The sequence below is a fragment of the Pinus tabuliformis genome, chromosome 5_2, assembly GCF_031772625.1.
Source record: "Pinus tabuliformis cultivar Carrire ecotype Pingquan chromosome 5_2, CPIR1, whole genome shotgun sequence".
In the NCBI taxonomy this organism is placed as follows: Eukaryota; Viridiplantae; Streptophyta; class Pinopsida; order Pinales; family Pinaceae; genus Pinus; species Pinus tabuliformis.
The window spans coordinates 230,107,390-230,132,633 of NC_142306.1; the positions used below are offsets into that span (position 1 = coordinate 230,107,390).

A 25,244-nucleotide genomic window follows, 5' to 3' on the forward strand; every position below is an offset into this window, starting at 1 on the left:
AAACTATCAATATGCAAATGCACAAATGCATATATTTGTTTTCACTTTCTTAATATTGATGCCTAAAAAGAAAGCTGTTGTACAAATTTGAATTTGATTTCTAGTGAAAACACAAACAAGTTTCTTTTTGAAATCAAAAAGATGATTACGACACTTATGATTTTGAAGTAAACACTTGTTTCGACACTTAGAAATTCATAAATTCAAACCAAAAGACAAAATTAAAAGCGCAATCAACTGTCAACAACAATAAACTTACTCCTAAGATCAAAACGACACTTACGACAGGTCTAGACCTAAGGGCGACAGTATGACTAGTTTACTTTTGTAATGGGAAACTGCAAATGATGTAACAAATACACAAAGAACAAATACAGGTTCTTTATACAACTGAGGCAGAATTGAGGCAAAGAAAAGGGGTTTCAGATAGGTACCCACACTGATAACAGGCTGCAAAAAACAGAGACAAAACTGAGCAAAAGGAAGCAGGGAACCACAGCTGCACAAGGCAAGGGCTGATCAGCGCACCCCCAGCACAGAGAAACTGAACTTCAGTGCAGGTAGCCCTCTCGGGACCTGCGTTGAAATGTAGAACCTCTTCACAGAGCCTGCGCTGAAGCAGAAATGAGAATTGTCTCTAGGTTCTAGGTCACGGTTTGCAGTTTAATCTACAGTTTTTGGCCGGATAAAAGCTATCAATTAGGTACAATTAGGAGGATGATTTAAAGGAGGGCTAAGATCTATCACAAAGGGCTGTTAGAGCACTTGTGGATCAGCTGTTCAGATCATAAAAACAAGCCCAGTGAATGGACTAGAGTAGCAGATCTCTACTTTGCATTTGTAAATGGAAAATGCAGTTCGATTCGACACTCCTAAGTTTATGAGAAGAACAACAATAGAAACACAAATAAACTAACTAGATACGGTCCCCAGTGGAGTCGCCAATTTGTTGTTGGGAAAAGTATCCATTCGGAATGCCCCTATCCCACTCTAAGGTGTGATAGTGCCTTAGCAACAAACAAGGAAAACTAATTGAGTATTTCTTCTTTATGAAATGTAAATGAAGAGAAAGGATGTAACTAACCTGTGTCTTCCGCTAGTTTGTTGATCCAATCACTCCTCTCTTCAGTGGCTCCCAGCTCCTTGCTCCTTCACCGGCCCAGCTTCACTGAATTCCTGCAAGATCACAAGAGAGAGAAACTACATGAAGATATAGATATACATTCATAAAAAGCTCAAGATCAGATTAAGCTAAACATGTAAGCATAACAAAACATCATTGGTACACAGCATGTAGGAGAAACTCAAATAGTTTATTGATAGAATAAGAAAGTCCAAGAGGAGATACAACCAAGTGAGTTCCGATCCAGCATCTACCTCCCAGCAAAGGAATCCCTTCCTCTCCTCCAACAAAGCATAAATCACCCAATGTACTAATCTCAATCTCAAACCAACAGCAATTCTCTGCAAAGTGCAAAATTCCAACCTCTGGATCTCTGGGATGAGGGATCCATATATATATGTAAGCAGAGAGGATGAGTCAGCTTATGTTTTGACTTGTGGCTTCTCTCTGTCAGTTCTTTCTTCCACTTGGAGGTTGAGAGCCTCTTACTCATCACTAGTCGAATTCATTGAGGCAAGTGTCACTGGAGAAGATTCTGGAAGCTTCCATGGTCTTTCCACCTCGTTGAATGAGCTTGCCATTTGTCATTTCCCGCTCAGCGCACCTGGGTAGTGTATCCAAGTGCGTTGCAACGCACCTAGCCAGTGCATTTGGGTGCTTTGCAATGCAGGCAGCTAGTGGAGCTTCTGAATTGATCCTGAATTGACTGTTTCTGAGTGGTTTTTGGTGGAGAACTTTTGGGAGAAGCTGTCATTGGTTGACCTTGTTCCTTTAGGAGCTGTAACAACATCTTTAGGGACTTTGGATCCCTTGAATTATGGACATGTAATGCTTATAGCTGTAAGGCACAAAAATGTCTATAACACTATGTCACCATAATATATCTTAGATGCATTAAGAAATGAAGGATCAAAATCTCACCTGTAATTTGCGTTTTTCTTGAGTTTTGACTTTAAAATTTTAAAAATTGGTGAGAAATGATGCATCATAAATTAACAAATTTATAGGAGTTCTCATTTTATCATTAAGAAGGAGAGTCTAAAGTTATCATATTTATCGCACATCAATATCAACGGAAATCATACTGCACTAAGAATAAATCAATATAATTACACATTTGGTGAGTGGAATTTTACAGAACTCATCTTTGACCTCTGGAAATTTCTTCGAAACTAGAGGACCACCTACAAATTTAGTTGCCTATGTGGGATTATTTTCTGTAACTCTATTGGCAGCATCGCAACTACTTATTCCCCCTTGGCCATTGGGAATGTATAGATTAGACAAACCCATCCAACCATCTCCCTTTGAAACATGGTTGACACGATATACATATTCGTAGAACTTTCCTGTAGTTTTCATTGTGCAGGCATGGATTTGCTTTCCCTGCTCTAGAGATGCAAGGTCAACACGAGTTTTGATAATACTAGTGAAAACGAACGTGTCCAGCTTCATGCCAGTGTGTCGAATCTGGAAGAAGAACTTCAAGGTTTCTTTGCCATTGCCACATTAGGCATATCCTGAAATAATCATTGTCCATGAGATACATCTTGTTCTGGAATTTCTTCAAAGACTTGACACGCATCTTCTATACTCCCACATTTGGTGTACATGTCAACCAGGGTATTTCTGACACAGACATTGGACTTGCAGGCCAATTTGATCACAAAGACATGGACCTACTTTACCAATTCCAAATCTCTTAAAATTGTGCATCTTCCAAGAATACTAGTCAAGGTGAACTCATTTGGCTTAATACCTTCCTATTGCATTTTCCTGAAGGATCACAAAGCCTCCTCGTCATTCCCAATCTGAGTGAAAATTTGTTAAAAATTGTATTCTATGAGCTTAGAACATGAGCAAGAATGTAGATTTTATGTCATACTTCTTACGTGTATAATGTATTCAACATGTCGTGTATAAGACTAAGAAAGAAAGTGAATGTTGTTGTGAACTCCCAAATATGCAATGACCTTCAAAGTACAAACAACATAACTAAATCAAATTACAAACCTTGCCAAAATCAAATCACGTAACGCACAATAAACTTTAGCACAAAAATAGACTAGTGCCCTGCAATTTGTAAGGTTACGTTAATTCCATCAGATTAAAGCTTACACTATCTAATATTTGAAGAGAGAGGGTTACCAAAATTAACAAATGCACAAGTTAATTTATTTGACACCTTGATTTCATGTTAGTTACAGACTGCATGCTTTTAGTTTATAAGGTTTATCGTAAGGTCCTTGATGGAAGCCAATATTGTCTTCTTACATTTCTTGATGCAAATTTGACGAAGGATGAGCACAATGAAGTAATTGAAATTCAAAGATTATGAATAAATAAGGAAGACCCTTACATAAGGGAAATTAACTCAATATGTTCATTTTAAAGATATCTTGTCACCAATATTAATATTCATTAGGTTGGGGACAAATAGAAAATTAGCATTAGGATTCTAACATCCAGATCGTCTCACCATTATTTTAATTGAGCACTCCTAGTGGTAAAAAGAGGGAAAATATGTTAAAAATTGGATTCTATGAGCTTCTACAGGGCATTATGTTGTCAAAGATTGCCCCAGGTGAGAATTATCAAGTGGCTGATAACCAAAAAATCAGCCGTTAGATTTAATAAACTACAGGTAAAGCTTGTTCAAGGTATAAGATCCAATTTACCATAATGAGATTAGACAAACTAACTAGTGGACAGATAGTCAAACAAACTATGTGCTTCTAAAGGCATTATTTCATCAAAGATTACAGATACCCCAAGGTGAGAATTAACCAGGTGGATGATACTAGAATTTGAATTTGTAACATCAAAATTCCAAATGGCTAGTTTATAAAGAGAAAATTAGTAATAAAGGAGCATGGTAATATTATATAATCTTATTGGCTTCACATTTGAACATTATGTTGTTCTGAACAATAATACCCTAAGTTCATATATTAATTCAATGGATTTCATTAGGGATATTCTCTGAAACAATGCCCTATCCTTAAAGAAAAGTAGAGTACTGCCATTTCTGTGGAAACTGCGTATGTTCTGAACCTTCTTTCTTGATAAGTTAATGTCGGATATATGATCCGTTGGCTATTTATTTATGTCAATGCTATCACAGTTTGCTTCTGATATATTTTCTAATTGATAAGAAACTTTTAAGACTTTTGTTGATTGCAAAACACAATTTCATGACCAACACACAACTAAACAAAGAAAAGCAAACTGTGTGAATGGAAAATAATGCCAAAGCGAAAAGAATAATCTCTAAAATGAGTGACAATCTATGCCCCTGCAACCTACAAAATTTCTACGTGCTTAATATTGGCATAAATTCTACACCAATTGGGCTTCACGCAGACCATTTTTCTCAACCCATATTTAGGTAACTCTTACGTTTCTGAAATCATCATTGATGACTCTTTCCTGGCTAATATTCATTAATATCTGACTTGAAAACCTTGAAAAAATAGTGAATTTTGACCCATCAACTGTAATAAAAAACTGAACCATTCAACATTACCCAATTATAGTTCTATGTGCTAAAAATGAAATTGAAACATTAAAACAATTCTAGTGAGTCATGACCATTGACCCTCTGTCTAAGAAAATTATAACTATATTGGCAACTAACACAATAATATCCATGGTTGCAATTATTTACGTGCTTATCTGTATCACTTAGTGTCAGAACATCAATATGAAGTTGAGTGGCATGCATTGTAAACAATGGACCAACAAGAGTTGCATTGTTTTTGACAAGACACACTATATCTTGATCGCTAATCCTTACAACCTGCAATCAGATTAGTTAGAAGATATTTAACATTGGAACTCTATCTATATCAAGATAAGATGTGAAAATGTTCCTCTACTTGGATATTCACAAACACAGTGTCAGAAGAGCATAGTTATTTAAGGCTGCATGTAGAAGATTTCAAGAGAAGCTATGCATGGAAGATTCTACTTGCCTTAACATAATTCACCCAAAAGATACAAAATTTATCTGACAAACTGGTTTATCTTAGACAATGTGATCGTTATATGAGAAGGCATGCATTGGGCTTAAGATTGTAAAATATAGCATCACCTTCTCCAACTCAATCTGACCATATCCCTTTACAAGATTAGTCCATGACACCACATCTCTTTTAGGCATTCTATCGAATAATTGTTGTGCACTCTCAACGAACTTGCATCTAACATACATATTAAGAAAAGCATTGCCTATAGGGTCCTCTAGGTCAAGCCCATTTCTAATTACATGGCCATGCACCTCATTTCCCTACTACAGAGCTTCTGGGCCATCACACGCACCAAGTACACTGGAAAAGGTAACATGATCTACCTATATAAATATCCATTGCATCCGCCCATAAAGCCTTAATTCCTCTTGACAATACCCATTTTTAGTATATCCAACAATCACAATATGCTATGACACCACATCCTGTTCGACTTACTCAAAACTAGTAGCTGAAGCTGATCATATAGTGCAATAACTCCAGCCCCTGCTACTCCTAACATAATATTAGTTGTTACTCTTTTGAAGAGGGCACAAATTCCCTTCTAACACATAATCAGTTGAAAAGCATGGACGGTGTTGCTATAACTTGTTTCCAGAAAAATAGTTTGACAAAAAAAATTTATGTGAGATCCATCATAGTTTCTAGAAGTAACATCACAAGCTCATAACATGAGCAAGAATGCATATTTTATGTCATATTTCTTACTTGCATAATGTCTTCAGCATGTCGTGCATAAGACAAAGAAAGAAAGTCAATGTTGTTGTGAACTCCCCAAGATGCAATAACCTTCAAAATACAAACAACATAAATAAATCAAATTACAAACCTTGTCAGAAACAAATCACATGACGCACAATAAACTTTATGTTGGCATTATGATTCTGATTTGGCTCTCTGGTACAGGTCTTGTACTTGATGGCAACTCACTCAAGTGGCAAAACTCTATTTCAGGCTCTCAAAATGATGGGAAATAAGAGGTTCGCAGGTGCATTGTTCGAAAGGTGTGGACCCGCAGGTTCGTTGTCCAGGAAGTGTGGACATACCCGCAGGTTATCCGTTCATAAGGTGTGGTCCCCCAGTTCACTCACTCCAATGCAGAGAAGTGCGCTCACGTGGGGTTTCTTATGTTTGGCCCTTGGTATTTAGATCGTCGTTCATGATCCTATGGTTTTGGCCCGTGGTATAGGATCTAAATTATTTGAACCCCTGTTTGGATCCCTTGTATTGGTTTTTGATGGTTTTGTCCCATGGTTTGAATAAGGACTTACCTATAAAAAGGAAAAGAGATCTCTTGGCTAGACACTTGTGAAATTTGAATATCTTAAGATGTGAAAGTTTGGGTGATTGGTTTTAGAAGCTAGATCTAAATCAAGGAGAGAACTTAAGGCAAATCTATTGATAAGTCGTGATCTCTTAGGCGCATGATCAGATCTGTGGATCTGACTGTCTTTGGCACATTGGAAGGCTGTTAATTTGGCCATAATCAAAGGTTCACAGGCTATCCACGACGTGAGTGCGGGGGTACGCAGCGTAGGCGAAAGCGCAGTGCGGGGGTACGTAGCGCAGCAGAAAGCACAATGCGAGGTACACAGTGCAGAAGAAGACACAGTGCGGAGGTTCGCAGGAAACAGAAGAACAAGTTGCGGAGGTACGCTGTCGGACAGACAGTGCAGGTGCGGATGTGAGAGAGGTACGCAGGGTAGCTGAACGAGTGGTGCGGAGATACGCAGAGCAGTAGATCGACAAGGTGCGGATCTGTGCAGTTTAGACACAGAAGAGCTGCGGGTATTCACAGGCCACTATTGGGGAAGTTGCAGACCTATCCTAAAACATTTGTTGGCTGTCTTTTATCTATTGCTGCAGAGTTCTGGGTTTAGGTTTCTGGTAGTACTTTTCTGTTTACAGCATTCTGAGAGGTTGGGTGATTCTTTGGTTGATTGTATAAGGAGATTGGGTGATTTGCATGTACTTGATGATTATTTGATCTTCTTGGATCTAGTTTGAAAATTAATGAAACGTGGTCCTTAAAGAAGTAAAAGAGCAAAGGGGGTTGTAGCTCCCTTCCAGGAGAGACTGGAAAACGAAAGAAAGTTGTAGCTCTCTGCAAGTTGTAGCCTGCGTACTGGTAAAGGACTGCACCAGTACAAAATCCTTGTAAAAGAAGTTTCTAATTGAAAGAAGATAGAGACATATTGCAGCAGGTGGTTTTCACCCACATTGGGTTTCCACCTTATATCTGGTTTTCTTTGGTGTACCTATCTATTTTTCTTGTTCTTGCTCATTATTATATGGCACTAACATACAAATTAATGATCAATATCTGAAGAATAAATTAAAGTATAAAACTGGAAGGTAAATTGAAAATAATTTGATAATACTGATTCACCCCCCCCTCTCAGTATTATTTCCAACAATTGGTATCAGAGCAGGTTCTTCAGAAGAAGCTTGATCACTTGAAGAAAGATCTTCCATCATGAGCAACTACGAGAGGGAAGCATCAATTAGGCCACTGATTTTTGATGGGACAAACTTTGTTTATTAGAAGGTAAGAGTTACTGCCTATCTTCAATCTCTTGGTACAGAAGTCTGGGATATCATAGATACATGGTATACTTTTCCATCAGAAACTCCTACAGATCCGGCTGAGAAGAAGAAATATGAAACAAATGCAAAGGCGGTCAATACCCTATTAGGATGCCTATCTCAATCAGAATTTGTCAAGGTAATGCAGTTCAAATCTGCAAAAGAGATATGGGACAAGATTGTTCTGAGCCATGAAGGAGATGATCAGGTAAAACGAGCAAAACTTCAAACCCTCAGGATTCAGTATGAAAATCTCAGGATGTATAATGATGAAAGTGTGGCTAACTATTTTCTGCGTGTAGATGAGATTGTTAATTGTATGAAAATTTTGGGTGAAGAAATAAAAGAGGCTGTTGTGGTTGAAAAAGTTCTAAGATCTTTGTCCCCTAGGTTTGAATCTAAAGTTTCTGCAATAGAAGAAAAGGAAAATATACAAAGCCTTAAAATGTCACAGCTGCACGGAATTCTAACTGCTTATGAAATGAGGAAAGGAGGTCCATCATAGAGGATAGAAGCTACCTTCAAGGCTTTAGGTAAAGGAGAGTACTATGAGTCAGGACACGTGTCAGAAGAAGAAGAAGAATTAAATTTTGTCAGAAATCTTCAATGGGGTATTGGTCGTTTCCGAGGTAAGTTACCTTTCAAATGCTTTGCTTGTGGAAGAGTCAGTCACTATGCTGCCAAATGCCCTCACAAGGATAAGATTGACAAAGGGAAGGAACCTGTTAGATGGAACAAGAAACCGAATGCAACTAAGAAAAGTTACTACACTCATGAAGACAGTGATGGCCTATCAAATAGTGACGAAGATGAACGAGGTAATGATTATAAACTTTTAATGGCCTTTGAAGATGATGATTACATGGACGCTATAGATGTAGATGGTTTTTATGAAGAGATTTCTCGACTCAAAATATGTTTAGAAGAAAAAGATATGATCATTGATACTTTGCAATTCCAACTTGATGATAAATAAAAATCTCTTAAGAAGTTAGAATGTGAAATTGTTGGCCTTAGAAAAGAAATTGAGAAAACAAGGGCTCTTAATCTTAAATTTGTTAAAGGATCTAAAACTCTGGAGGAGATTATCAATGTACAACGTTTTCCACTAATCAAGACAAGTTTGGGTTATAATGGAGAAACTTCTCAAGCATCCACCTCAAAGAGTTATCTTGATGCAGCAAGGAGTAATGAGAAAAGGCCAAATAGAGATCACTAGGTAAGGCAAGGACGCATTACGTCAAGAAAAAACAAAGACTACCAGGTAAAACAGGGGCAATCCATCTTAAGGGTGAACAAAAGCTACAACCAGCCACAAGCAAAATCTTCTCAATTTGATTCAAGAATGGATGACAGTAGAAATTACAATCATTTGGCTGGTAGATTTGATAATCGCAGAAGTTTCTTCAATGGCCAATGTTTCTCTTGCCATAACTTTGGTCACAAAGTAGCTCAATGTGTTGCTTATAAGACAATCATGACTAGAGAAGCTCAAAAACAAAGAAGTATGACTGGGATTACGAAAAGGACATATAACAACTTTTCTACTCTTGAAAATGAAATTGAATGTTCTATTTGTAATAACTTCGGTCATGAAGATTCTGAATGCAGGAGCAGGTTTCGGCAAACAAAGGAACAAACCTCAAGCACCAGAATATGGACGATAAAGGAACCACAAACAGAAAGATGTGGGATAGCGTTTTATGCAGAAGGACAAGAAAATATATGGTACATCGACAGCGGATGTTCGAAGCATATGACAGGTGATAAAGAAAAAATTGAATCATATACTGCTTTAGAAAAGGGAAAGAAAGTTTCTTTTGGAAATGATACCCCTGCAGCCATAAAAGGAAAAGGCACTGCTCAGTTGAAAGAAAAGTTCAAAGCTGGAAATGTTTTGTATGTTGATGGCTTGAAGCATAATCTACTAAGTGTTAGTCAGATGTGTGATCAAGGAACAGAGTTAATATTTCGATCAAATGGATGTAGCGTTCGTGATCTTGATATAGGAAAAATAGTGATCAAAGGCAGAAGAACTCCAAATAATCTATACATATTTGAAGAGGGGCAACAACAATGCTATTTGAGCAAAGATGATGAACATTGGTTATGGCACCGGAGGTTGTGGAATCTAAGCTTTTCACAAATAAGGAAAGCATGGAAATACCAGGCAGTTCATGGTCTTCCAGATATCAAAATTCCAAACAACACCATATGCAAATCATGTCAGTTTGGTAAGCAAACCAGAACTAACTTCCCTGAGAAGGAAGGATCAGCCTGCAGGCCTCTTGAGCTAGTCCATACAGATGTATGTGGTCCATTTAGGACAAGGTCACCTCGAGGAGAAGAATACTTTATATTATTCATTGACGACTTCTCCAGGATGGTTTGGTTGGGACTTATGAAACACAAGGATGAAGCATTTGAAAAATTCAAATCTTTCAAAGCCTTGGCTGAAAATGAATCAGATCACAAAATTAAGTGCCTCGGGTCCGATAGAGGTGGGGAGTTTACCTCAAATGAATTTTTCGATTTCTGTGAAGAACATGGAATAAGAAGGGAATTATCTATAGCTAGGACTCCTCAGCAAAATGGAGTGGTCGAAAGGATGAACAGAATGGTCCAACAAATGGCTCGTGCTATGCTTGATGAGTCTGGGACTCCCGCAACCTTCTAGGGTAAAGCTGCTTTTGCTGTGGTTGTTATTCTCAACAAAACAAATGTCCAAGTGAACAGCACTCAAACTCCTCATGAGCTCTGGTATGGTGAGACTCCTTCAATAAAGCATTTCAAAATTTCTGGAAGCAAATGCTATATTAAGAATAATGATGAGCAGCTTGGAAAACTTGAAACTAGAGCAGATGAAGGCATTCTCCTTGGTTATTCTCCCCACAGCAAAGCATATAAGTGTTACAATAAAAGAATTGGAAGAATTGTTGACAGCATTGATGTAGTGGTTGATGAAAAAGGATACATTCCTAGGCAAGTGAATTATGAAAATATCGAAGAGGATGAAGACTACTCTCCAAATCAGATTAATGATGAAGAAGAACCTCAAGAGGTACCAGAGGAACAGATAAAGATAGAAGAGAACACTCCATCCAGGTACGTTCAGAAGAATCATCTAGAATCTCAAATTTTGGGGCAGAAAGAGGCAGGTGTACAAAAAAGAAGAACAATTGTAGAAGCCTCAAGCTACTTGGCATTACTCTCCTCCACTGAACCACAAAATGTAAGAGAGGCATGCGAAGATTCACTGGGTCAAGGCGATGGATGAAGAACTTGAGCAGATAAAAAAGAACACTTGGGAGTTGGTTCCTAGACCAAAAGATAAGAATGTCATCGGGACAAAATGGATCTTCAAAAATAAGTTGAATGAAAATGGGGAAGTAGTTAGAAACAAGGCCAAACTTGTTTGTAAAGGGTATGCTCAACAAGAAGGAATAGACTTTGAAGAAACTTTTGCTCCCGTCGCTAGACTTGAGGCCATCTGAATGTTCCTTGCTCTCTCAAGCTTTTAGATGTTCAAAGTATTTCAAATGGATGTAAAATCAGCCTTTCTAAATGGAGACTTAGAAGAAGAAGTATACATTGAGCAACCAGATGGGTTCATCCTTGGGAATGATCCAAATATTGTATGCAGACTAAAAAAGGCTCTCTATGGTCTTAAACAGGCTCCAAGGGCTTGGTACTACCGTTTGGACAAATATCTTCATCAACAAGGCTTTTCAAAGGGATCAGCAGATAGCAATCTTTATATAAAAAATGAAAATGACAAATTGCTAATACTTGTTGTGTATGTAGATGATATTATCTGTGGCTGGAATGAAGAAGCCATGAGTCAAAGATTTGCCTTGGTGATGCAGAAAGAATTCAAAATGTCTTTGCTTGGAAAACTAACATATTTTCTTGGATTGCAAATCCAACAAAATGAAGGAGGGATCTTCTTGTCTCAAACCAAGTATCTCAAGAAGATTCTGAAGAAATATGGCATGGAAGATGCAAAACCAGTATGTAGCCCCATGGTCACAGGATGTAGCCTCGGTGCAAATGATGAATCAGCAGCAGTGCATCAACCAACCTACAGATCTATGATTGGAAGTATACATTATTTGACAGGTACCCGACCAGACATCATGCATGCAGTGGGAATAGTTGGAAGATTTCAGGCAAATCCAAAGGAAACTCATCTTCAGGTAGTGAAGAGAATTTTCAAGTACCTTCAAGGAACCCAAAACTATGGCTTATGGTATCCTAGAGATACAGATCTCACACTTCATGCTTATACAGATGCAGATTGGGCTGGAAGCTTGGATGACAGGAAGATCACAAGTGGTGGTGCATTCTTTATGGGTTCCAGATTAGTATCTTGGTTCAGCAAGAAACAGAGTTCGATTGCTTTATCTACAGCTGAAGCGAAATATGTGGCTGCTGCATCTTGTTGCACTCAACTCCTTTGGATGATGCAGACCTTGCAAGATTTTCAGATCACTTGTACTCCACCTTTCTCCATCTTATGTTATAATACAAGTGCAATCAGCATTTCAAAGAACCCAGTCACACATTCAAAGACCAAGCACATACCGATCAAGTATCACTTTCTCAGGGAGAAAGTGCTTGAAGAAAAGGTCAAGTTGGAGTATGTTCCTTCTAAGGAACAAGTTGCTGATATACTCACCAAACCATTGCCCAGGGAGACCTTTGAATACCTCAGGCAAAAGCTGGGGGTTGTTGATGCATCATCCTGTTGTTGAATCTCATCTGTTTCAGAGATTGTTGGTTGTACGCAAGTTTCAGATGGGGTATACGCGTACATTTGCTGGGGTGCGGATTGGTCGAAGATCGAATGGCACAGGTTCACAGGGAGCATATATTCTTCTAATAATGCATTGTTGGCATTATGGTAGAAGATCTTGGAGGAAGTACAGAAGGAGAACATGGATGTTGATCTAAATATTGCTGTAATATGTCTCTATCTCTTTCGCGGTCATGTATGGTGTATGGTGGATTATGGTTCTTCTTGAAGAAATTTTTTGTTTGCAGATCTGATCTTTAGTCAGGGGGAGCATGATCAACAAATCAAAGGCCTAATCATGTTCTCAGGGGGAGCATAACCCTTTTCCCTTGATGTCAAAGGGGGATAATGACGTTGAGGACATTGAGGTTGCCATCAAGTCCAAAGGGAGATATTGTTGGCATTATGATTCTAGTTTGGCTCTCTGGTACAGGTGTTGTACTTGATGGCAACTCACGCAAGTGGCAAAACTCTATTTCAGGCTCTCAAAATGATGGAAAATAATAGGTTCGCAGGTGCATCGTTCGTAAGGTGTGGACCCGCAGGTTCGCCGTCTAGGAAGTGCGGACATACCCGCAGGTTATCTGTTCATAAGGTGCGGTCCCCCAGTTCACTCACTCCAATGCAGAGAAGCACGCTCATGTGGGGTTTCTTATGTTTGGCCCTTGGTATTTAGCCCGTCGTTCATGATCCTATGGTTTTGGCCCGTGGTATAGGATCTAAATTATTTGAACCCCTGTTTGGATCCCTTGTATTGGTTTTCGATGGTTTTGTCCCATGGTTTGAATAAGGGCTTGCCTATAAAAAGGAAAAGAGATCTCTTGGCTAGACACTTGTGAAATTTGAATATCTTAAGATCTGAAAGTTTGGGTGATTGGTTTTAAAAGCTAGATCTAAATCAAGGAGAGAACTTAAGGAAAATCTATTGATAAGTCATGATCTCTTGGGCGCATGATCAGATCTGTGGATCTGGCTATCTATGGCACATTGGAAGAATGTTAATTTGGCCCTTATTAGAGGCTCACAGGCTATCCACGGCGTGAGTGTGGGGGCACGCAGCGTAGGAGAAAGCGCAGTGCAGGGGTACGCAGCGCAGCAGAAAGTGCAGTGCGAGGTACGCAGTGCGGAGGTTCGCAGGAAACAGAAGAACAAGTTACGGAGGTACGCTGTCAGACAAACAGTGCAGGTGCGGATGTGAGAGAGGTACGTAGGGCAGCAGAACGAGTGGTGCGGAAATACACAGAGTAGTAGACCGACGAGGTGCGGATCCACGCAGTTTAGACACAGAAGAGTTGCGGGTATTCGCAAGCCACTATTGGTGAAGTTGCGGACCTATCCTAAAACATTTGTTGGCTGTCTTTTATCTATTGCTGGAGAGTTCTGGGTTTAGATTTCTGGTAGTACTTTTCTGTTTACAGCATTCTGAGAGGTTGGGTAATTCTTTGGTTGATTGTATAAGGATATTGGGTGATTTGCATGTACTTGATGATTATTTGATCTTCTTGGATCCAGTTTGAAAATTAATGAAACGTGGTCCTTAAAGAAGTAAAAGAGCAAAGGGGTTTGTGGCTCCCTTCTAGGAGAGACTGGAAAACGAGAGAGAGTTGTAGCTCTCTATAGGTTGTAGCCTACGTATTGGTAAAGGATTGCACCAGTACAAAATCCTTGTAAAAGAAGTTTCTAATTGAAAGAAGATAGAGACATATTGGAGCAGGTGGTTTTCACCCACATTAGGTTTCGACCTTATATCTGGTGTTCTTTGGTGTACCTATCTATTTTTCTTGTTCTTGTTCATTATTATATGGCACTGACATACAAATTAATGATCAATATCTGAAGAATAAATCAAAGTATAAAACTGGAAGGTATATTGAAAAGAATTTGATAATACTGATTCACCCCCCCCCCCCACTCTCAGTATTATTTCCAACACTTTAGCACAAAAATAGACTAGTGCCCTACAATTTGTAAGGTTACATTAATTCCATCAGATCAAAGCTTGCAAAATCTAATATTTGAAGAGCAAGGGTTACCACAATTAGAAAATGCACAAATTAATGTAGTTGACACTATGATTTCATGTTAGATACAGACTGCATGCTTTTAGTTTATAAGGTTTATCCTAAGCTCCTTGATGGCAGCCAATACTGTCTTCTAACATTGCTTAATGAACATTTGACAAAGGATGAGAACAATGAAGTAATTGAAATTCAAAGATTATGAATAAATAAGGAAGACCCTTATATAAGGGAAATTAACTCAATATGTCCATTTTAAAGATATGTTATCACCAATATTAATATTCATTAGGTTGGGTACAAATGGAAAATTAGCATTAGGTTTCTAACATCTAGATGGTCTCACCATTGTTTGAATTGAGCACTCCTAGTGATAAAAAGAGTGAAAATATGTTAAAAAATTGATTCTATGGGCTTCTAGAGGGCATTATGTTGTCAAAGATTATCCTGGGTGATAATTAATCAAGTGGTTGATAACCAAAAAATCAGCCATTGGATTTAATAAACTACAGGTAAAGAATGTTCAAGGTGTAAGATCCAATTTACCATAATGAGCATAGACAAACTAACTAGTGGATAGGTATTCAAACAAATTGTGTGCTTCTAAAGGCATTATGTCATCAAAGATTGCAGATGCCCCAAGATGAGAATTAACCAGGTGGATGATACTAGAATTTGAATTTGTAACATCAAAGTTCCAAATGGCTAGTTTATAAAGAGAAAATTAGTAAGAAAGGAGCAGGGTAATCTTATGTAATCTCATTGGCTTCACATTATAACATTATGTTGTTCTGAACCATGATACCCTAAATTCATATATTAATTCAATGGATTTCATTAGGGATATTCTCTGAAACAATGCCCTATCCTTGAAGAAAAGTAATAGAAGAATACTGCCATTTATGTGGAAACTATGTATGTTTTGAACCTTCTCTCTTGATAATTTAATGTCAGATATATGATCTGTTGGCTATTTATTAATATGAATGTTATCACAGTTTGCTTCTGATATTTTTTCTAGTTGATAGACAGCTTTCAAGACTTTTGCTCACTGCAAACCACACTTTCATGACCAAAACACAACTAAACCAAGCAACACAAACTGTGTGAATGGCAAATAATGCCAAAGGGAAAAGAATAATCTCTGAAATCGGTGACAATCTATGCCCATGCAACCTACAAAATTTCTACGTGCTTAATATTGGCATAAATTCTACACCAATTAGGCTTCACACAGACCATTTTTCTCAACCCATATTTAGGTAACTCTTACATTTCTGAAATCTTCATTGATGACTCTTCCATGGCCAGTATTCATTAATATCTAACTTGAAAACCTAGAAAAAACAGTGAATTTTGACCCATCAATTGAAACAAAAAACTAAAGCATTCGACATTACCCAATTGTAGCTCTATGTGCTAAAAATGAAATTGAAGCATTAAAACAATTCCAGTCTGTCATGACCACGGACCCTCTGCCTAAAAAAATTATAACTATATTGGCAACTAACACAGTAATATCCATGCTTGCAATTACTTACGTGCTTATCTATATCACTCAGTGTCAGAAGATGAATATGAACTTGAGTGGCATGCATTGTAAACAATGGACCCAAAAAGAGTTGCATTGCTTTTGACACGACACACTATATCTTGATTCTTAATCTCCACAACCTGCAATTAGATCACTTAGCATATATTTAACGCTGGAACTCTATCTTTATCAAGAAAATATGTGCAAATGTTCCTCTACTTGGATATTCACAAACACAGTGTTAGAAGAGCATAGTTATTTAAGCCTGCGTGTAGAAGATTTCAAGAGAAGCTATGCATGGCAGATTCTACCTGGCCTAACATAATTCACCCAAAAGATACAAAATTTATCTGAAAAACTGATTTATCTTAGACAATGTGATTGTTATATGAGAAGGCATACATTGGGCTTAAGATTGTAAAATATATCATAACCTTTTCAAACTCAGTCTGGCCATATCCCTTTACAAGATTAGTCCATGACACCACATCTCTTTCAGGTATTCTATCGAATAATTATTGTGCACTCTCAATGGACTTGCATCTGACATACATAGTAAGAAGAGCATTCCCTACAAGGTCCTCTAGGTCAAACCCATTTATAATTACATGGCCATGCACCTCATTTCCATACTGCAGAGCTTTTGGTCCAGCACACACACCAAGTACATTGGAAAAGGTAACATGATCCGCCTCTATAGTTGTCCATTGCATCCGGCCATAAAGCCTTAATGCCTCCTGGAAATACCCATTTTTAGTATGTCCAACAATCAAGTATTCCATGACATCAAATCCCATTCAGACATTTTTCCAAACATTGTCCATGCATTCGCTACATATCAATATTGACTTGTTCGACTTACTTAGAACTAGTAGCTGAAGTTGATCATATAGTGCAAGAAATCTAGTCCCTGTTACTCCTAACATAATATTAGTTGTTACTCCTATGAAGAGGGCACGAATGCCCTCTTGGTGTACAATTTGTTGAAAAGCATGGATGGTGTTGCTATATTTAATAGCTTCACTTGAAGTCATCATCATTCTGCTTCTAAGTGTATCAAAAGGATATTCAATAATACCAAAAATTGTTGTCACACTCCACCCTAGCATGAAACTAACAAGAAAATTTCCCTTGAGGGATCAAACAAGAATCACAGGTTTCATTGTGTCATAAATTCCAAAATATAGCCCTCTATATACATTGATGGCTATAATTGAAACACTAAAGCCCCTGTATAAGCCTACAATACCATCACTGGCAATGGTCTTCTTGGACATCCAACAATCCTCTATATTGGCGTTGACTGCCTTCTTGAATGTTCTATGCATCTGTACCAAGTTGTCTGCGTGCATAGTCCAAATGATATGAAAAAGAGATGTGGTTACACCAAAAGCACTGCCAGAAGCTATATTCCCTGCAAGCCATGCAAGCCCCTTCATGTAGCCATCTTTCTCCTTTGAGTACCCATGAAAAGTCTAAAAGTAGTCCTTAAATGCAATATTGAAGGCCTAGTGGGAAAGTAGCAGATCGCATTAACCCCGTTGCCTCTCTTGAAAGACAAAGGACCCTCCTCACGCATTACTCGGGCAAAGCAATGCCAAATGACATTATAGGGGTAGGCAAGGCGACCCCTCTTAAGCAATTCACCCTGGTACTACATCAGCAACTTCACTCTTTCAATAGGTGCTGCAGCTGTCTTTGACACCACAGCTGCCAGGCCTCCCATCAAGAAGCTTGCTACAAATCTCTCTGAGGGCAAAGATTAATGTGACCCCAAGGGCCCATTACCATCTCTGTTCTCCTCCTTCTTCATGAGAGAGATTAAGGGCCTGCAGTCTACAACGAATTTACAATGAATTTGTAACTACAGTCTACAACAAATTTGTAACTATTTTCTCATGATCGGACGATTGTGCCTTTTTGAATCATCTAACATATAATTGTGGGGTTCACAATGATGACAGGTGGGTAAGAGGGGGAGTTGATTTCAAAGCGAAACGCCTTACGGCATAAATATAATTTTTAATAAATACAATCAAAATATATAAATCCTGCCCATTGACATTGATATTTAATCAAAAGTAAAAAATTACAATGAGCACGTTACTATCTTATCGACTTAGACAACCAGAAAAGTATCATTTGAGTACTAAAAACAACTTTGATACAAAACACTTTTCAAGTTGTCGGAACCTTATGTATAAAATTTAATGCTTTTAAATATTTAAATTACTGTATATTTAATGAATTTTAAATTGATAGTTGCAATCAGTTCAACACTTGGATAAAATATTTATTAGTCATATCAAGTCTTTGTAATGTTGAGTGATGAGATTAAAGTTGTTTGACAAAATATAATTATATTACATTAAGTATCATGAGTAATGTTATGGATTATTAAAACTTTGAAGCATCAAGTATCATGAGTAATGTTATAGATCATGTTTTTTTAAATGTTTTTGATTGATTTCTATTAACAACAAAAGATATTATATTGGAAATTTTTCATATATCTAAAAGTGTGATTTGGAAGATCATAACTATTATTCGGGATAATCATAAACACATCAGAAACTAACGGTAGGCAAAATTTGTAAAATGGGACTATCCTACTTGAATGCAAGAAGATTGGGCACTACAATAGACTCAACTAAGATCATCCAATTTCCTTAAGGCTATGATTGAGGCATGCAAAATGCTAGAAGCGAAATACAATAGTACATATCCATAATCCACTAGTAATACTAAAAAAACATCACAAGATTGCTTACAAAAAACAAGTTCCAACCCAAAGTAAAGACTGATACACTTTACATGGTGGACTTATTAGTCCAAACTGATGATTGACGAATGACGAGAAGAGTTTGCATGAGCAATGTTCTGAACTGGAGCGTTGATGACTACAAGCTCCTCCTGATGGTCATTGGAGTCAGTCACTAAAATCAGAGACCACAAAACACTCCACTCGAGTCAATCTAACCACAATATTATCCAAATTAAACTTGATGTCCCTCAGGATTCTCTTAATCTCCTCCTGACCTGCAAAGAACTTGTAGTTGTCAACTTGTTTATTTTGAATTTCCATGCTTAGTAGCATTTCCAATTGATAGTGCAAGGTGATAGAATGGATGATGTGAAGTCTTATCTTATTAAACTTCCCTAGATTAAGAACCCACTTGAGGCTACTGCCTTCAATATCTACATCAAAATAATATTCACAATCATCAAAATCCTTAGCCTCCAAGTGTCGAATTTCATTTCTAGCCTCAAGAGGAGCGAAGTAGAAAAAATTAGCCACGAATTCCCAACCAAATAAATACCTACATCATGAAGAGGATGCCCCAATTGCGCCACCCTTGCATCTAGATATCCATTGTCGAGGAGCCATATAGGCATGAGACCTACAAACTGAACAAGAAGACGTGACTCTAGAAGACTGAATGATAGAGTTGGAACGAGCAATAGGATGGTAAGACCCCAATACAATACAAACCATAGACCCAATATTAAAACAACAGAGAACTATATGTGGGAAGAAGAAGATAATTACAATCCCACAACGCTCCTGAACTGATACCTACCCAAACTTTCCAAAACCCCAAACTTTGTGTGAACTGGGAGCTAAAAAAGTTAGAAATGTTTGAATTAATCAAGTTCTAGCAAGGCCATGTCCATTTTCAAAACCAAATGGAGAAGGTTCGAGGGTACCACACTCCATAGACCAACACTGGGCAACTGAACAGAATCCCGACAGGGTTAGATTTTTTAGGTGTCACTGGGGGTAATAACTGCCACCAATTTGAATGACATACAAGTCCCTAAGTTGTGTAAAAAGAGCACAAAGAACACTGACATCTATTAAGAGAAAAGAGATGACCTAGAAGAGAGTTGACTACCTTATAGTTAAAGACAATGGGACCAAGTTTTAACCAAACCTTTGAAAGACTACAACACAACCCTACAATAACCAACTGAGAAAAGAATAATGAAAACAAACCTCCAATAACTATAGCATAAACTTTTGTTGGTGACCATAAAGAGATTAATGATTGAGGATTAATACCATCAACACCTTGAAACCAGGATCAAGCAAATATAATATGCCACGGATGTGAGAATTCGGGCTTGATGAGTGAGGTGAGTAGCAAGAGCGCTTAATAGTGTGAGCCAAGTGTACAACCCAAACTAGTACTCTTCCATCCCAAGACGATTTACCATGATAAGATGATAAATGAGCTTTTCTCATCTGTCGCAGAATTCCCCTTCCATGACCAATCCACCATGAGACAGACGATCCATTTCAAAGCAGAAAAAATCAATTTCGTTGCCAAAGACATCGTCGTACACATAACCACATCCTCCCACCTACTTGAATTTAAGTCGATCGGATATGGGTAGGTGGGGTAAGGTTCGGGAGCTGTTGGATTGCCACACGAGGGGCATGCAGATTTGGGTGTAGAGCAAGTCTCTATCACTGAGGGCCACCACCCCATTAACCAAACATAAGACCAACATGTCAAGACTCAATTATAACTTTTGTTGAAAAACCAATGCTGAGAGACGTCCACATTTCGGTTATGCCTCATGTCGGGTTCTAGTTACCATGAGAACACCACCATCAAGGAAATGTTATACATCATTAAAAATTTGAATAACTGTAAATTAATATTGACTAGAGTATCAAAAAATATTTTATGATCTTTCCTAGGGGAGCAATTCAATTGGTGATCAAAGTAATGTGAAATCTATGAAAACTAAGAGATCCAAGGTTCAAATCCCCCGGTTATGACCCGGTTTAGATAGGTCGTAAACCCCAGCGGTTTATGGTCAGGCAGGCTGATAGGTTCCTCTAGGAATATATATGTTCAATTTAATAATTTTATTTCCATATCATATTGTAAAAAATTCATATATTACAAATATTTCATTTTATGATTAAATTTATGTTGGGTAGTTCCCAAGTTTCCTCTAGTATATATGTTTAATTTAATAATTTTATTTCTATATCATATTATAAAACTTTTATGTATTACAAATATTTCATTTTATGATTAAATTTATGTTGGGTAGTTCCCAAGTTATATAGTCAACTATTGTTTAATTGCCTATGTGTTTTACATTTGTCTTTGTATTACAACTTTATGATTAATATGTTGTTCAAATAAATTAAATGGTTGATAAATGTTGATAGGTATCCATCCAAAATAGACATCAAAACACTTGTCTCATGATACATCTCACGTTACCAACATAGATTAAAAAACATAATAATAATTAACTTAATTATGGCTACTTTATTATTATTATTATTATTATTATTATTATTATTATTATTATAAAGAATATATAGTTGTGTGTGTAATAAAAAATCAATGATACTCGCCAACATAAAATTTTAGTTTAATTAAATTAAAAATTAAAAAGGTTATAAACAATTTTTAAATGTAGACAAGTTGGTTTTAGTGGGGTTTAGTCTTTACAAGATTTCAGATTCCTTCATGGGAAAAGGCTAAAAAATAGAAGCCACTTTGGAGAAATTAAACATCACAAAAGGTGTCCAAACTTGACCAAACCCTCACATAATTTTAACTATAAATATTTCATTATAAAATAAATCATTCTTCTTTTTATTTAATTTCTAACTTATCTAGATTAACATTTTCTATAAATATATATATATATATATAAATATAAATATAAATATAAATATAAATATATAGATAAGTATCATAGGCTTAAAATTCGACTTCCCATATTAGTCATATATATTATGAATGCAACTTTACATTTTTAATATTATTACCATTACTTTAAATAATAATTTATATGTGTAATCATTTTATAATTCGACTTAACATATTTAATAGTCATATGCATTATCAATGCAACTATACATTTTTAATATTATTACAATTAGTGTAAATAATAATTTCTATTTGTAATCATTTTATAATACTAAATCAATAATAGTGTGCACATATTAACATTTTTAGTTATTATTTTATAGGATTAAATTAATAAGTATTTTATTTTAAAATATATTAATATATTTTATTTGATATTATATAAATTTTAATTTATATTATATTTATGTAAATGAGTAGGATTATTTTAAAATAAAAATTTATATTTTTAATTTAGTTATTAATAATTATTAAATAAATAATAGATATTTAATTTTTACAAAATATTTTAGGATATTTTTAGAAATATATACATATAGAAGGTTGAGATTTATCTTCAATTTTTTTTATTCTTCTCTTTAAATAGTGGTAATTTTTATGAATTAGCTCTACATTTTTTATACAAATATAGTGAGAAGAGGAGCATGCCTCTTCAGCTAAGGCACATTTTTCCAACCTATTCCTAGCTATCAGTTATGTGTTCTTTTAATCTTATGCTAACTGACTTACTAGTTTCACCTATGTATTCATTCCCACAAGAACAAGGAATTGAGTATAGTCCTTTGTGTTCTAATAATGTTTAGGGATGAAAGTAATATTAATGTTTTTCTTGTTTAGAATTTTTGTGATTTTATTATTTTTTTAATTTTAATTATATGAGATGTATTATGAAGTAAGTGTCTTGATTTTTACCAAAAATTGATGTCTATGGACATTTATCAACCATATATTTCTTATGATTATATTAGTTAATGTAATATTATTAATATAGATCCATCTTAATCAAAAATCTAGTAAAGACCAAAAACCATCACATCTTTTAAGTAAAAAATGACCGAAAATAAAATAGTGGAACTACTTTAAATATTTTAACCATAATTTTATATATATATATAATTGATTTAAAAACCACACTGTTTTGTTTCTAATATTACTTATATATTGAAATGTTTTATTTATAAATTACATTAAATTTATTATTAATAACATTATATTTTAAATACAACATGCTAATTTTATATTAAAAATTAAATAAATTATATATTAAAATATTTTTTTAAAATATAAATAATTTTACATCCTGAAAATATAAAATTTCTTTTTAATTATTTATATTTTAAAAAAATATTTTAATATATAATTTATTTAATTTTTAATATAAAATTAGCATGTTGTATTTAAAATATATTATTATTAATAATAAATTTAATGTAATTCATAAATAAAACATTTCAATATATAAGTAATATTAGAAACAAAACAGTGTTTTGTTTCTAATATTACTTATGTATTGAAATGTTTTATTTATGAATTACATTAAATTTATTATTAATAATAATGTATTTTAAATACAACATGCTAATTTTATATTAAAAATTAAATAAACTGTATATTAAAAAAATAAATTGAATACAAATAATTTTACATTCTAAAAATATAAAATTTCTTTTTATTTATAGTGACTTTATCTATTTTTAAAATTACCCCAACCACATTACCACATTAATAAATATAATTAATAAATACATAAAAAAATATATTATTAATTATATTATCAAAATAAATAAATAAAAATAACTTTTTATGTGTCTTCGTAGTTATATTATTAATAAATAAAATATAAATATTATAATATATATTATGAATATCATATTATATTATGTAATTGGTATATCATATGTGACTTTCAATGTGTTCTACAAATTTCCAACTCTTCATTTGATTATGAAAGAGTCACGACTTGATGTGTTGTCTCCACTATTAGTATGTACTAAACTATTTCAATTTATTAAGGGATTGATATTCTTTTTTTTACGGAAAGATGTTTACCATTTAAAAAACAAAAATAAAATAAAATAATATGAATGATCAAAAGGCATACCATTTGAAAAGTTTTCATCGTGCTTTGGTCTGTTCTAGCGTTCGTCAAAATTAAGTGTAGAGTTTGTTTTCGTAGAAATGCTAATTAACATTCAGGTTGCCAATTAGATTGAGATAAAAAAGATTAATTACAATTAAAAAGATGTTAATAAAAAATGAAGGTGTTTACCATTATTTTAACTATTATTATTTAGGTTTGTTGTATATAAAAATTTGAAAAACTCAGTAGAATTGGAAATTTAAATAAAATATTTAAAATTTACAATTAATTTATTTATAAATCAAATTCACTTTCCTCCGGATAAAATTCACTTTCCTCTTACTGTGTGCTTTAGAAGTGAAATTGCTTACACAAATTTTTGCAAAAACTTATTGTAAGATCTATATCTCGTATTGACAAATTTTCATTTGAAAGATTTCAGTTTATTTTGATGGATCCATCTCAATTATTAAAAATTCGTTAACTATTAATAAATTTGCATTTCAAAATTTTTATATATGTAAATTTGTTTATATATTTCTAAAATTTATAGATAAAAAAATTAATTAGTATCAATGGTTGATAAATACTAAATTCAAAGTTCGTTATATTCTTATCAAACTTCAATGTTCATAGAATTTATATCTTAAAGAATTTAATCCACTTCAAGTTGTTGTATTACAACTTTTTGATGTTAATCTTTATGCATATTAAAATAATTATTTAGCAATAGTTCCACTTATTGAGAGGAACCCAATAATCTCATTGTTTTAATTAGCTATTAAGTATTAAACCTCGTTGAGTATAAATAAGCCACTCCACTTGAAATCCTTCTATTTTTTTTCATCTCTTTCAATCTCCCTCATACATCTTTCAAGAAAATTTTTTCTAAAATTATAGACAAATCCTCTTCTTCAAAATTATAAACAATTCCTCTTTTAATAAGGCTTTCCAGTTATGCCATATACAATTAGTGAACTTTTCTTAACACCAGTTCAATTCTTGGAAAAATGTGAATAATGTAACAAGTTAAAACTATTTGTAATATTGCTCTTTATGGCATAAAGTTGTTAAAATAATATATATTTGCAGAAAACATATAGATCAAGGATTATAGAACAAACTTAGCAAAAATAAATAACTTAACTTATAGATAAGTAAGATTCTTTCTAACTTTACAGAAAATTGAATATGAATATGCCCAATAAAAGTGAAATTGGTGCAAAATAACTAAAATCATATTTCATGAAAAAGAAACTAAAATCCATCTGCCATTTTTCTTTTAACAGAATTATTTTTCATTTACTTTTGCCATTTCTAATTTATCACCTAGCTGGAAAACACATGGTTCCTTCTTCCCCATTAACGTATAGCCCTAATGAATGAAACGCTCTAA

At 34.9% G+C, this 25,244-nt stretch overlaps 1 pseudogene; it reads right to left on the minus strand.

Moving 5' to 3' along the window:
* Window positions 1-16,881: 16,881 nt before the first annotated feature.
* Window positions 16,882-17,810, minus strand: LOC149158375 (ADP/ATP translocase ER-ANT1 pseudogene; annotated as a pseudogene).
* Between the last annotated feature and the right edge of the window lie 7,434 nt (window positions 17,811-25,244).